This window comes from Nomascus leucogenys, chromosome 14 (genome assembly GCF_006542625.1).
Source record: "Nomascus leucogenys isolate Asia chromosome 14, Asia_NLE_v1, whole genome shotgun sequence".
Taxonomy (NCBI): domain Eukaryota; kingdom Metazoa; phylum Chordata; class Mammalia; order Primates; family Hylobatidae; genus Nomascus; species Nomascus leucogenys.
This window is the reverse complement of record NC_044394.1, coordinates 63,659,933-63,672,939: the sequence shown is the minus strand read 5'-3', so window position 1 is coordinate 63,672,939 and position 13,007 is coordinate 63,659,933. Positions and strand designations below refer to the sequence as shown.

Sequence of the window (13,007 nt, the reverse complement as noted above, 5' to 3'; positions counted from 1 at the left end):
CAAGGGCTGGTAAGCATTGATATTCTAGCGAGTTTCACCACATAATCACTTTAAAATGATGTGATACCTGAATGATTCTTCCTAACTGGGGAGACTGGCATTAAAAGGACACATCCCAGCTTCCACTCAAAATGTTCCAATACAGTGAACTTTCCAACCATAGAAAAAATAGCAACACGGGGCAGCATATACTCTATCTGTATTTCTGTCTGTATTCATTGGCTTTTCAACACTAGAGTCAGCACCTGGCACAGATTAGCAACCAATACGTTTACTGAGTTCTACTAAATAGAACTTGCTGCTAGAAGATACATCTCTGTTCCCCTCCTTGCCTTTAAATCATTCAACCACACATACTTAATAATTATCTATCTGCAGCAGGTACTATGCTAGGTACTATAGACACTGCAATGAACAAAACAGACATATTTCCTGTACTGACATAGCTTATAGGTTGCTTTTTTGTGTCGTATACTCTGGCTGCTTCTCTGAATCTAGGTAGAAAAATATTGTGCCACAAGAGAGTCACTTAAGGAATAAGGGCCTTAGGGATTTACATCATTTGTAACTTAGTTCTCCAAAAAGGACTGACCATGTGGACCAAACCAGATCAGCTGTACCTGGAGGCTGTCATTTCACAATTCTTACTGGGAAGGCAGCGCCTAGAACACTCTTTCTTTGAATTTCTAGATAAATTATCTTGAAGAGGAGCATGTCTGTGTCTTTTATTTCCCCAGGAAATGTTTGAGAGTGATATTCTTTTTGATCCCTTACATATCTGATAATATTTTTCTGTTATCTTTACATGAAAATAACAAGTTGACAGAATACAGAATTCATCAATCATAAGTCTTATCTTTTATATCTCTGTAGGTAATTTCTCCAGTTTTCTGACATTTATTTTCATTACAGAAAAATTTGAGAACAATCTAAATTTGTTCTTATTTTTAACTTTTCCCTTTCATATCGGTAAAATTATCACTGAAATTAATAAATTTAACAACATACAATTCACACACTGTACATTTGCCTGTATGAATCTCTCATTCTCATCGCCTCAAAATTTTCTCTTTAATTAAAAAGTTTTGCTATTGTACATTGGCTACTGACTTTGCTCTATCTAGTATTGTTAGTTCTTAAGCTAGATCTTTACAAATTATCTTCTGAAGGAACAATTTATTCTCTCATTTTCATGTTTTTATTCTTTTTCTTCATCAATTTCACCTTTATATTGCTGATTTGACTTTATGTTCTTTTCAAGGTAAATCTTTATTTCATATCTGTGTTTTTGGTCTCCTTAGGGTCACATGTTAACTTGTGACCATTGATGGACAGCCAAACGTTTTCTGGTATCTTTGCTCTCCTTCTTAGATAGGTGTGATGGCCCAGCTAAATCATTCACATATGGCCGGGGTGCCTGCCCAGGTCTTGGTTAAATGAGTAATGAATGTGGATTGGTGTTGATTATAGAGACATTTATATGAGGTGGGGACTGAAGCCACCTGGTTCCTGCTTCTTCAAGGACTCCCAAACATGGTATCAATGTAAACTCTATGAAAATCCTCGTGCTATGCACTCAAATGTCTGATACCAGCCAGGTCAAAGGTGAGATTCTGCAGCATCATAACATAAGCACTCACACACTGCCAGGGAAACTCTCTTCTGAAGTATCCAAGTGAAGAGCAAAGAGGATTTTAAAATGCCTACTTATCAGTAAAAACAATTGATCATTCATTTATTTTTCAAAATTGGAGTTTAGAACAAGCACATTTCTTGTCTTAAATGATACAGACAAATTTCACGAAGTAACTCTGAAGATAATTTAGAAGATATTTCAAAGCCATTTTTGCTCACTCTGCCATTGTAGATAAAAATTACTGGGCCATGGCCAGGAACGGTGGCTCACGCCTATAATCCCAGAACTTTGGGAGGCTGAGGTGGGCGGATCACTTGAGGTCAGGAGTTCGAGACCAGCCTGGCCAAAATAGTGAAACCTCGTCTCTACGAAAAATACAAAAATTAGCTGGGCATGGTGGCACATGCCTGTAATCCCAGCTACTTGGGAAGCTGAGACAGGAGAATTGCTTGAACCCTGGAGGTGGATGTTGCAGTGAGCAGAGATAGCGCCACTGCACTCCAGCCTGGGAGACATAGCAAGACCCTGTCTCAAAAAGAAAAAGAAAAAAAAATACTTAATGGGCCATAGGGCAAAGAAGGGCATGATGGGAAACATAAACAGTGCAGTTTTTAATGTTCCTGGTGTATGTAGTGTTGAGGAGTCTAAGTCTAAGGGGGTGACCATGTGGGTGAGGAAGAGAGAAATCTGAATCCTTTTCCATTAAAAGTCTGGTGTTGTGCTGGCCAAGCCCAGACGTAAGGAGAGTAGAGAATGGGAAAAATCATTCTGGCAGCATTGTGGATAAAGGATGGAATGAAGGCTGAAAGCTTTTTTAGGAAGCAATAATTCGGGTGAGAAATTGGCCTATTGTGGCAATGTGAATAGAGAGTGAGAACATTTTTAGATATTTAGGTAATAGAATAAAAACAACTTAGCAACCAACTGATTGTAGGAGAAATATATAAAAAGAGCTTAGAATAACTTCCCTTTTCTGGACTAAGTGATCAAATTTATGTTGAAACCAAAAGGGATATTCAAAAAAGGGGAGATTTTGAGTTGAAAGAGGGTGTGAACATAGAACACAATAAATTCACTTTGGACATATTAAGTTTAAAGCACATATAGTTAGACTGAGGTGATTATTTCATGATGTATATATATATCAAATTATAAAATTATGCACTTTAAATATATACAACCCTTATCAAATATATTTTAATTTAAAAAACAATAAATATAAGGTTACCAGGTAGAGATATTCAACAAGATGCTAGATATATGGTCTAGAATTTTAGAGAGAGAATTAAAAAGAAGATACAGATTCTGAGGTCATCAGTATATTACTACCTGGAAAGATGACAAAAGAAGACACTAGGCAATGTCCTAGGTACACAGGGTACAACAGTAGAAAAAGAGACCAAGTCCCTACCCTGGGAAGATGACATTCTATTAGGAGAAGAAAAGCAATAATCAAATAGGAAAATACATAAGTTGTATAATTTTAGACTGTTGTTTAAAAAGGCTAATAATAAAGGATGCTAAAACGTAAGAGTTGAATGAACAGAAAAAAAATTATTTGCAAAGAACCAAGAAGGAGAAGTTGAACTGAGTAGGTGAAGAAAAATCAAGGACCAGAAGTGACATGTCAAAGAGGAGTGATCAAAAGGACCAATGCTAAAGATATTAAACAATCAGTAAATTTTCTTCTTGATTGTGTTCAAGGGCTTATGGCTCTGTCTTTGTAATCAGAGCTGCCGGAGAGAGAGCATATGGAGCTCTGTCTTTGCCATTCTGATTGCTGATTTTAAAACAAATCTTACCATATTTTTGATGTCTCATTCCTAAAATGTTCCTAAGAGTAAAACTGAGTAATTCTAAAGGAATTTAAAATTATATATTCTTTATCCAAGTTGATTGTAGCTATCTCATTTCTCAGGCAAGGAAAACTTATCCCTCAGGACATGTGGAAGAAAATGGATATATCCTGATGTTTCTCTCTTCGAATAAAAAAAAATCCTTTTCAGTTACAATACTTGCATATTCCTCTATTTGAAACTATTTTTTCCTAAAAATACAATTTGTCTTTATGTTCGTAATGTTAAAAGTAAACTAAATTATTTTCTGTTCCTAGAACTATGAGTAGAAGTTCACAGTAGCAAGTTATTTTTATTTGCAATGCAGTTGTTTGTCTTAGATATTGAATGTAACACCTTGAAGAGTCTTCTGAGGTATATGGTTTTGTTCTTCAAATTCATTATTTAGTTGCTTCTCTATGTTGCTTAGAACAGAATCCATGTGAGAAGTTTTCATCTTGAATGTACTTAATATGTAATTATATTTTAAATTCTGTCAGGTTTTACTAGTACTGTTAAAGCATTTAAGTGTGCATAAAAGCCCAATTGTTTTATCCATTTCCTTTTTCCTGGGAAAGAATTGGAGTGTCAGGATAGTTATATTTGAATTAGCTGTAATCCAAGCAGAAGCTTTTCTGTGGCATGCATTTTTTAGAAATGGCAGGGGAATAAGTTCAACAGTGGGCAGCATCACTTTGAAAACATGATTATTAATCTTTTTCTGAGCAAAAATGCAATAAAGAAATTGGTTCAGCAGGATGAGAGCCTAAACATTTTTGTATTTGTTGCATGGTGTGAGATGGAAAATAAAATGGGTAAGGTTATAACCAAAATTCATTCTCCCTAGGAAGTTTTCACTGTAAAGCATGGCAAATATATAATAAACTTTTATTTTTCCTCTTTGAACTTGAGAGAGCACCAACCCTTCACCTTGTTAAGTACAGAGAAAATAATGGCCTTTTGATGGGCTCGTGCTAGGTTGAACTAGAAAACCACATCATTAACAATCCTATTGTGATGGAAAAATAAGTGAGTGGAAGAATTTTGTTATATAGCTTCCAAGTGTTTCTAATAAAATATCTCACTAATACACACAGACAACAACTATCTAGCAAAACTACTGCCCTAGAAAGGCACAAGACACTCATGCTTACTCACTCTAGTCATGTTTGGTGTTCATCTTATAGAGCAACGTTAGGGAATTATATTTCTTTTCTTCAAAATTCACTCATTTTGTAAAAAGAGAAGACTTCATGACTCTTACAAGAAATAAAATGATACTGTTTTAGTGTTTTATTAGGTGATATATGAATAGTTAAATCATGTGAAGACACAAGAAATGATCACATCCAAAAGCTCTGAGAATCTATAAGGAACTTTCTATTACAGGGCAAAGTAGCACTGTATCTTCTATTGAGGCTTTGGTCCTAAACTTTAAAACTAATTCCTCCTGAGATGCTTAATTCTATGGAAAGCTTAACTACATCGACTAAGTGTAGGTTACCTGAACTTAAGGTTTGCTCTGGATATTTCCAGCACAGATCCTGCAACTGCATCTTATTTTGTCACTATAATATGAGGGAAGGGGTGCTGATGCCAGGAACTGTCTGTTTGCCAGCAGTGACTAGAGGGAACTAGTTTGGTCCTATGCGTCAGACACTTTTAAGTCAGGGTACTATCTCCTGGGATGAAATGCTAGTTGAGAGTAAAAGGAGAGGTAGGGGAAGGGAGAGAGTGAGGGAGAGTGAGCAAGTGGGCTTATGATTTTTTACTTTAACATTGTCAATTCTCCCTTCATGAACTCAATGAACAATATAATGTTCTTAAACTTAGTCAACCTACTGCACTGTCTCTTTTTTTCCCTCCTTAGGGAAATACTCACGGAGTTTCCATAACTAAGGTAGGCAGAAAAAGAGCTTTGATATCTCCCATGAGGCTAACTGACAACATATATGTTTCTCATATGAGCCTTATAACTGGGCTGGCTCTGGTTTCATTGGATATGTGATTCAAATGCTCATAAAGTTCAACATAACAGAAGGGAATTAACATTTTATTTTCCCCCCAAATGACCCACATATTTATAATCATTTTTCTTTCATGTTTGAAAATCAATATTTCATTTTTTTTCTATTAGAAAAATGTACCAGGTCATTCAACACTGTGAACTGTAGGCCTCAGAAATGTAATAATTAAAATAAATGTTTTATGAATGCATGTTTGCTGTGGACTTTGGAAAGGGAAAATTTCATGGTAGCTCTTCTATTCCTCACTAAATTTTAATAAACTTGTTATTCCAAAATATTTCCCTGAACACATTGAATTCTAATTTTTTTTTTTTTTTTTTTTTGAGACCGAGTCTGGCTCTGTCGCCCAGGCTGGAGTGCAGTGGTGCGATCTCGGCTCACTGCAAGCTCCGCCTCCCGGATTCACGCCATTCTCCTGCCTCAGCCTCCCAAGTAGCTGGGACTACAGGGGCCCGCCACTGTGCCCGGCTAATTTTTTTTGTATTTTAGTAGAGACGGGTTTTCACCATGTTAGCCAGGATGGTCTCGATCTCATGACCTCGTGATCTGCCCGCCTCCGCCTCCCAAAGTGCTGGGATTACAGGCGTGAATCACCGTGCCCGGCCGAATTCTAATTATTTAACCCTTTGAAATGTCCTGTTTTCACTCTATTTGTAGTCTAACACATATACCTGAATTGTTTTTGTTTCCTTCTTTCCACAAGGGTAAAAACAAATAAAACATGAATTGCTCTGTTCTGGGCAGAACTTTGGTGCTGAGATTGCAGGTTTAACAATTTCAGCATTCTAACCAAGTGCCATTTTACTGTCCAGATTTCAATTGTTCCAAGAGTAGGAAAAAAAATGTTTTCTAAAACATATGCCAGAATTTGGGATAATAGTGTGTCCATGTTATAAAATACACACAAAATGCAACAGAATCTACAAGCTGATGTCAATTTGTCTTGGAGAGATTAGAGAAATTAAAAGCTTTCTCAAAAGAAATAACATACAATTCCATTCTATTTTAATACAGCACCAAATGAGATGTAATTTTAAATACTTAAAACATAACCACAAAATAACTTCAATAGATTTGGAATTGTATTTAATATTTGTGCATTTAATTCATGCAAATAAAAATATAAATCAAACAGCTTTAAGAATCTTTATTAAAGGATTCAGCATTAACTGCCGAATATACAAAAGTTTATGGAAAAAGTCAAAGGACTAGATGTAGAATCTCAACATTTTTAACACTGTAGAAGTCTTTAATGAGCAAAAGACAGTTTCAGTATTAGGGGATATTATGAGCTGACTGATTTAGAGGTTTGCGGTTTACTCACATTGAAGTAAAAATAGTTACTCTCTTAATGTGACCTCTTACCTGGACACTCTCAACCTTTGTAAGATATTTCTAGGTCTAACTTGTCATATTTTAAAGTAATTAAAAATAATGTAAATATGTAATTTTATAATTTAATAATTTAAATTATTAAATTATTTAAATTATAATTTTATAATTTAAAGTAATTTAAAGATGTAATTTTAAATACTTAAAACACAACCCCAAAATAACTTTAGTAGATTTGAAATTGTATTTAATATCTGTGCATTTAATTCATGCAAATAAAAATATAAATCAAATGGCTTTAAGAATCTGTATTAAGATTCTTACCTGTATACTCTCAACCTTTATAAGATATTTCTAGGTCTAACTTGTCATATTTTAAAGTAATGTCCTGGATATTATCCCTAAAAAATTCTATAATTCATGCCTAGTTTTTCTCACTTCTCCAAATTTCAAAGTTCAGTAGTGAGAAAATAGGTCACAGTATCTAAGTGTATGAAACATTGTATATGGCTAAGTGATCTCCAAAATCTTGTGTATCTTACAGGCCATACTAAGGAAATGGACAGAGTTGTAATGACATTCCTTGCATGCAAGAATATTTGTATGACTATTTCTTTGATTGCCCCAAGTGGGTCAAGGTCCTGGCAGGAACCTAGTTCTATACAAACCAGGTTTTTTGGAGAGCATTTAAAAAATATGTTTGCAAAGATACGTGTAGGTAATAGACAACAACAAGGGAGAGTGGAGTACCCACAAACTGGAGAGGGAAGGTTGACATTAACCCTAAACAGAAATAAGGATTGTGTTTGCCAGCAGCTTTCAATAAAGTCTGTGGAGAGAGGGTGGCCTGACAGGAACCGAGACCTTTGGCCATGGGATGCAGCCAGCCCATGGCAACCCCACAGACAGGGAGCTCAGGCATGACTGCGACGACCTTACTTTTCTCCTTTCCTTCAATTGCCCCACCCAACCAAAAGCTCCAATGTCATAGAGTGAAGAACAGATGTGTAGGAGTATAAATATGCTATTTAGCACATATCCCAAACTATGCCAACATCCCTGTGTTCTCGATTTTGACTATGCATATGGAGGATATATGATTGAAGAATAATTTTTGCCTTAGGTTCAAGAATACTTAATTATGCCTTATAATGCATGATGAGCATAGTCATTTTTAAGTCACTTAGTCTTCTGACCTCACTCAGACACCGCCTTTATTTTTTACTATTCTAGCTTTAAAATCAACTTTTCTATCATTAACTCATTCAATGACATCTGTTCTCCCCACTCTACCATTGAGGCACTGTGTTAAGTCTACTGGTAAGGAGATGAACATAACACAGTCTTTGCTCCTGCACTGTCCAGTAGTCAAGATTTATATAAAGATAAAAACTCCCAATATTATAGTGTAACAAGAAAGATATGAGCATATATTCACAGGTCTGCCTCTATAGAGTGTCTAATTTGCAGTAATGTTTTATAGAAAACAAAAACTTTAAGTCTGCCTTCAAGACAATTTTGTTTCTACTTATTTAATAAAATGGCAACCTGATTATTATTAGGTTTCTCTTGTGAGTCTGCATGTAAGAAATAATGGCTGGCCACGTAGACTCAATCATTTAACCTCTAAAAAATTTATTTTTCATCTGAGCTTGGTTAATGTGAATCCACACTGGAAAGACAGATCTAAAGTTAGCATGGTAATATTTTGAGACTTTATGTTTTGAATAGGATTTCAGAGCAGGGTTATTTCTACTAGATATTTTAGGCCATTTTTAGTGGTCTCTTAGGAGGAAGTGAGCAAATGTTTTCCAACATTTTGTGCCATTAATTTACTATTTAAATTATTATATTATTGGCACAAAATGAAAGAAGCATGAGTGAATTATGAAAGCATAAAATGTGTGACTGTGTGTGTGAGAGGGTGTGTTAGATGTAGATTGCAAGTACTAGAAATGTAATACAATTGACAAATAATTATATACATTGTGAATTATACATCAGAGTTCAGTTTGTTTTATAACAATATAATATGGTAAATTACTCACAGGATAAAACATATAAATAAAAAAAGAAACTGAAAAATGGGAGAAATTGGGAGGGAATCACCATATCCTAGGTGTTAAAAACAATCTTACAAATGAAGAGTATCAGCACCATGGAGAGTGACACACACCCATGAATCCTTTCAGTTATGTCTATGACCTAGGATTAGGTTCTCTTCCTGATACTATTTCTAGTAACTTGACAGACCCTCGTGCAACTTCTTTCCATCAGAACTGAGGGGTTATATCTATAAGATAATAAATCTATATTTTAAAACTAGCTTTTAGCACCAGAAGTCTTTATTATCTTGTACAGAAGCCCATTATTAGGGTAACTATTTTGGTTTGAAAGGTGATGTAGGGATCATATCTATTCTACTTACCTCTATTTCTCTGTCTTTGTCTCTATGGCCTCTCATGCATCTCCAAAGAACACAATTTTGTTAATCACTGAATCAATAATCTGATGAATTATTTCAGTTATAGCATTCTTGGGATTAAAGCAGGAGTAGGTTGGCTGAATACTAAGCTTGTCTTCAGTCTTGTTTGGATTAAATGACCCAGCCTCCTTTTCTGAAAAAAAAAAAAAAAAAAAAAAATGTATACTGTTTGTCCTGTAAAGTACTGGCTGGCCACACCTATGGAGGGAAATGTCTGAACCTACCACTTATAGAGAGCCAACCATACTTAATTTTCTGAATGATCATGTGTGACTTGATTTGAGCAGGTTTGCTTCTATCTCAGATAGATCCTCCATGTACTACTACAGAGGATTCACTTATCTGTCGGCACAAATTTTTAACAGCTTGTAAATTTTCATGGCTCCTGTTTACACATTTCATTGTCACATTTATAGCATGCCAATTCCTTGAATTAAAGTACCAGAGCCAGGGGGCATATTTAAATTTTTTATTTAAAAATGATACTGCCTACCTTGCCATTTCTTTTAGGCAGAGCTATTGCTTTTCAGTCTCTTAGCTGAACTTATTTGAATGCTTTAAAGCTAACATCAATTTTCTACTAAGCAATGTCCAGGAATATGCTCAAAGTGTACATAGTATTTATATAAGACATTAATTGTTAAACATTTTCATGGATGCAGCTATTCCTGAAACATAGCTGATATCCAAGACAGATGTGAATGCACACCAAATCATGACTATACAGGCATTCCCAAAGTGCTCAGTTTAAGTTAGCAATATGGTTCCAGTTTCTCCAAATTTTCCAAATTTTAATGTTTCAGGAAGATAACTTTTTAATTATTACAAATTAGTTTTGATATGGCAGAGGATGGTACACATTTTTATTCTCCTTTAATGATTTTAGGTGACAGTGGTTATCCTTTGAAAAACTACTTAATTACTTCTTCGTCTCATCCCCAGACTCCTGCTGAAAATAGAATCAATATAAGTTATAATAGAACTCAATGACTGACTAGAATGATAATGAAGAATGCACTAGGAATCTTTATAAATGGGATGTGAATGCCCAGTTCAATCTAGTGGAGGCTTACCATGCTGCCCTTCAGATGTTTGAAAGCTCTATATTATTTAGCAAGACCACTAAATGTGGCTTATCTTTCAAAAGAAGGTGCAAAGATTAATGCAACTCACCAAATGGCTGAAGTAAATGACCATGATGATGTGTGCTTTTCCAAAATTTGTTCCAAATAGGAAAGTGGAGTTAACAATATTGAAGCAATGTATTGACCTTTATTTTAAACGGAGAAAAAAATCTCTCTTAACTATAATATTTAGATAATTATTTGTATTACAGGAGTGAATTATGCACCACGGTTATATTTCACCAATATGTAGATGCTTTGCAGGAAACGCTATGAAAAAACGTACGACTTTCATCTGAGGCATTTCTTTCCTTCAAGCAGAGGCTGGAGATATTTTAACTGTGAAGTTTCACTGAAGATATGTCTAGTGGTTGAGGTATGAAGGATTCTCCAAAGTAAGTGACTAAAGTGTGATTATTGGCTGGATACACGTTAGGCACTTAGAGACTGATGTGAACCTTGTGTCTCAATCAATGGAAGGCACTTTTGCCTTCTCAGCTATGCATTTACTTCTTTGGGGCAGTGATGAAGGGACATATTATTAATATTTTTATGGCTTTCTTATACTTCTTGCAAACTAATTTAATGTTGTTAAGTAGCCAGAAAAATAAAGACGAAATATCTTTAAACACTCTGACAGTGTTAGACTGCCTCCTTGGAGGAAGCTAAGAGAGTTTTCAAAACTCCCCCATACTATTGGGTAAAGGAAATAATCATTCCAGAGTTTGAGGTTTTACTCGTGAAGCCATTTGGCTACCAGAGTATCTAGATGTTGTTCATTGAAAAATAGTTGTGATAGTTTGGATTGTACAGTTTGTATATATATATATAAAATACAAAATATAATATTCACTATATCTAGCATATAATGTAATATATACATTTAATATATATTTTAAGACATGTATTTGAAAAATATTTTATATATATAATACATATATATAATACATGCCAAATAATGATATTTAAAGATAAAAAGAATGAATAATTTGGTCTTTGAGTGTGATAGAGTCTTAAACTGATATCCTTGTCTACTGAACTAAATTCACACTGGTTCTCCCAGGAATGCTGGTTCTCCCAGTAATGCTCTAGATTTCTGACTTTAGGAAAATCACTCAGTATTTTTTTTAACTCCAGTCTCTTCATCTGTACAGTGAGATTATATTACAAACCAATGATTACTAACCTGTTGACCATATGTTCCTGAGGGTTGCTGAGTTTTAAGTTCTCAATTCCAAATTGGCACCAATCTTTATTTATAAATATCCAATGACTGCTCATAACACATTGAAATGTATTTAATGTAACAAAATTTTTCAAAAACGTATCTGAATTTACAGTGGCTATTTGTTATAATGTAATTTCTCAATCACTTGACACTAGCAGAATCTGCAGATCTGTAAGATTTTTGTTTTGATCCTAAAAGGATCCTCACACTTGAACACATTTGGCAATCACTTGAAAAAATTACCATTCAAGTCAGTTCTAACATAGCACAGTAAGTCCTTGAGTAGTGTTTTGTTCAGTGTTGTTTTCCTTTGTTGAGAAATAAAACTAACTCTCAGCTGGAACCATTGTTTGTGGAGTTTGCACATTCTCCCCATGTCTGAGTGGGTTTTTACCTACTACTCTGGTTTCCTCCCACATCCCACAGATGTACACATTGGTGAATTGGCTGTCTACATTGTCCCCATCTGGGTGAGTGTGGATGTGTGTATGAGTTTGCATTGCAATGGGACATTGTCCTGTTCTTGACTTATGTCCTAAACTGCTTGATGGGCTCCAACCACCTAGACCAGGAACTGGAATACATGGATAATAATTATCTTGTTTTCATTCGTCTTTCTTAAATGTAGGAATAACTCACATTCATTTCAATATTTAATGTAGAAGTGTTTTAGTCTTTAGATATTTGGTGATATTTTGTGACCAGAAATATGTCATAGGAATTTAACTCTTGTTTGTATCAATTAGCTTATGGTAAAATTGGTTTATTATACAACGTTTGCCTTAGAGTTGAAGTTTTCAAGAACCTACTGATGACATTGAGAATTTACTGTTGTCTAGAATTTCAAGATAATTTCATCATGTCTATTATAACTTGATTCAAACAAAAAGTATACCTAGTAAAATGAATTCTATCTTATGGAACAGTTTTATACTATATAACCTCTAAAACTCAAAATGTGATCCTTTTCATGGCCACTGTTAGAGTGGCCATGTTAGACAATGCCTTGGTTTATTACACTTACAATGTTTGACATAAGAAAAGACAAAGAATCCCATAAGTAAAGCATGGGAGTGTTGACCCAGTGGATGCAGAGCAGCCCTTTGGTTATGTATGATTCACATACCAGTGGACCGTAGCATGATTCTTTAATGTTGAATCTGATATACATTCCCTTCTTTAACATTTTAGTATCCAAATAATAATTAGGCAAATGTGACCAAGACAGGTGGTCACATTTCTTTTTGACTCATGATATTTAAAAAAAAAAAAAGGAAAATGTTATCATGATCTTTCTATCTTTAGTGGGCCTCTCTGCTATGTCACATATTTCTGAGACC

The 13,007-nt window shown here is 34.7% G+C and overlaps 1 protein-coding gene across 2 annotated transcripts in view; it reads right to left on the bottom strand.

Moving 5' to 3' along the window:
• Positions 1–13,007, bottom strand: part of CTNNA2 (catenin alpha 2) — a 1,208,900-nt gene that overhangs the window by 1,176,832 nt on the left and 19,061 nt on the right. For both annotated transcript variants that reach the window (XM_030827614.1, XM_030827615.1), the window contains one exon: positions 9,259–9,448. The gene's annotated coding sequence lies outside the window, so the exon portion shown is untranslated. The remainder of the gene's footprint in view (positions 1–9,258; positions 9,449–13,007) is intronic.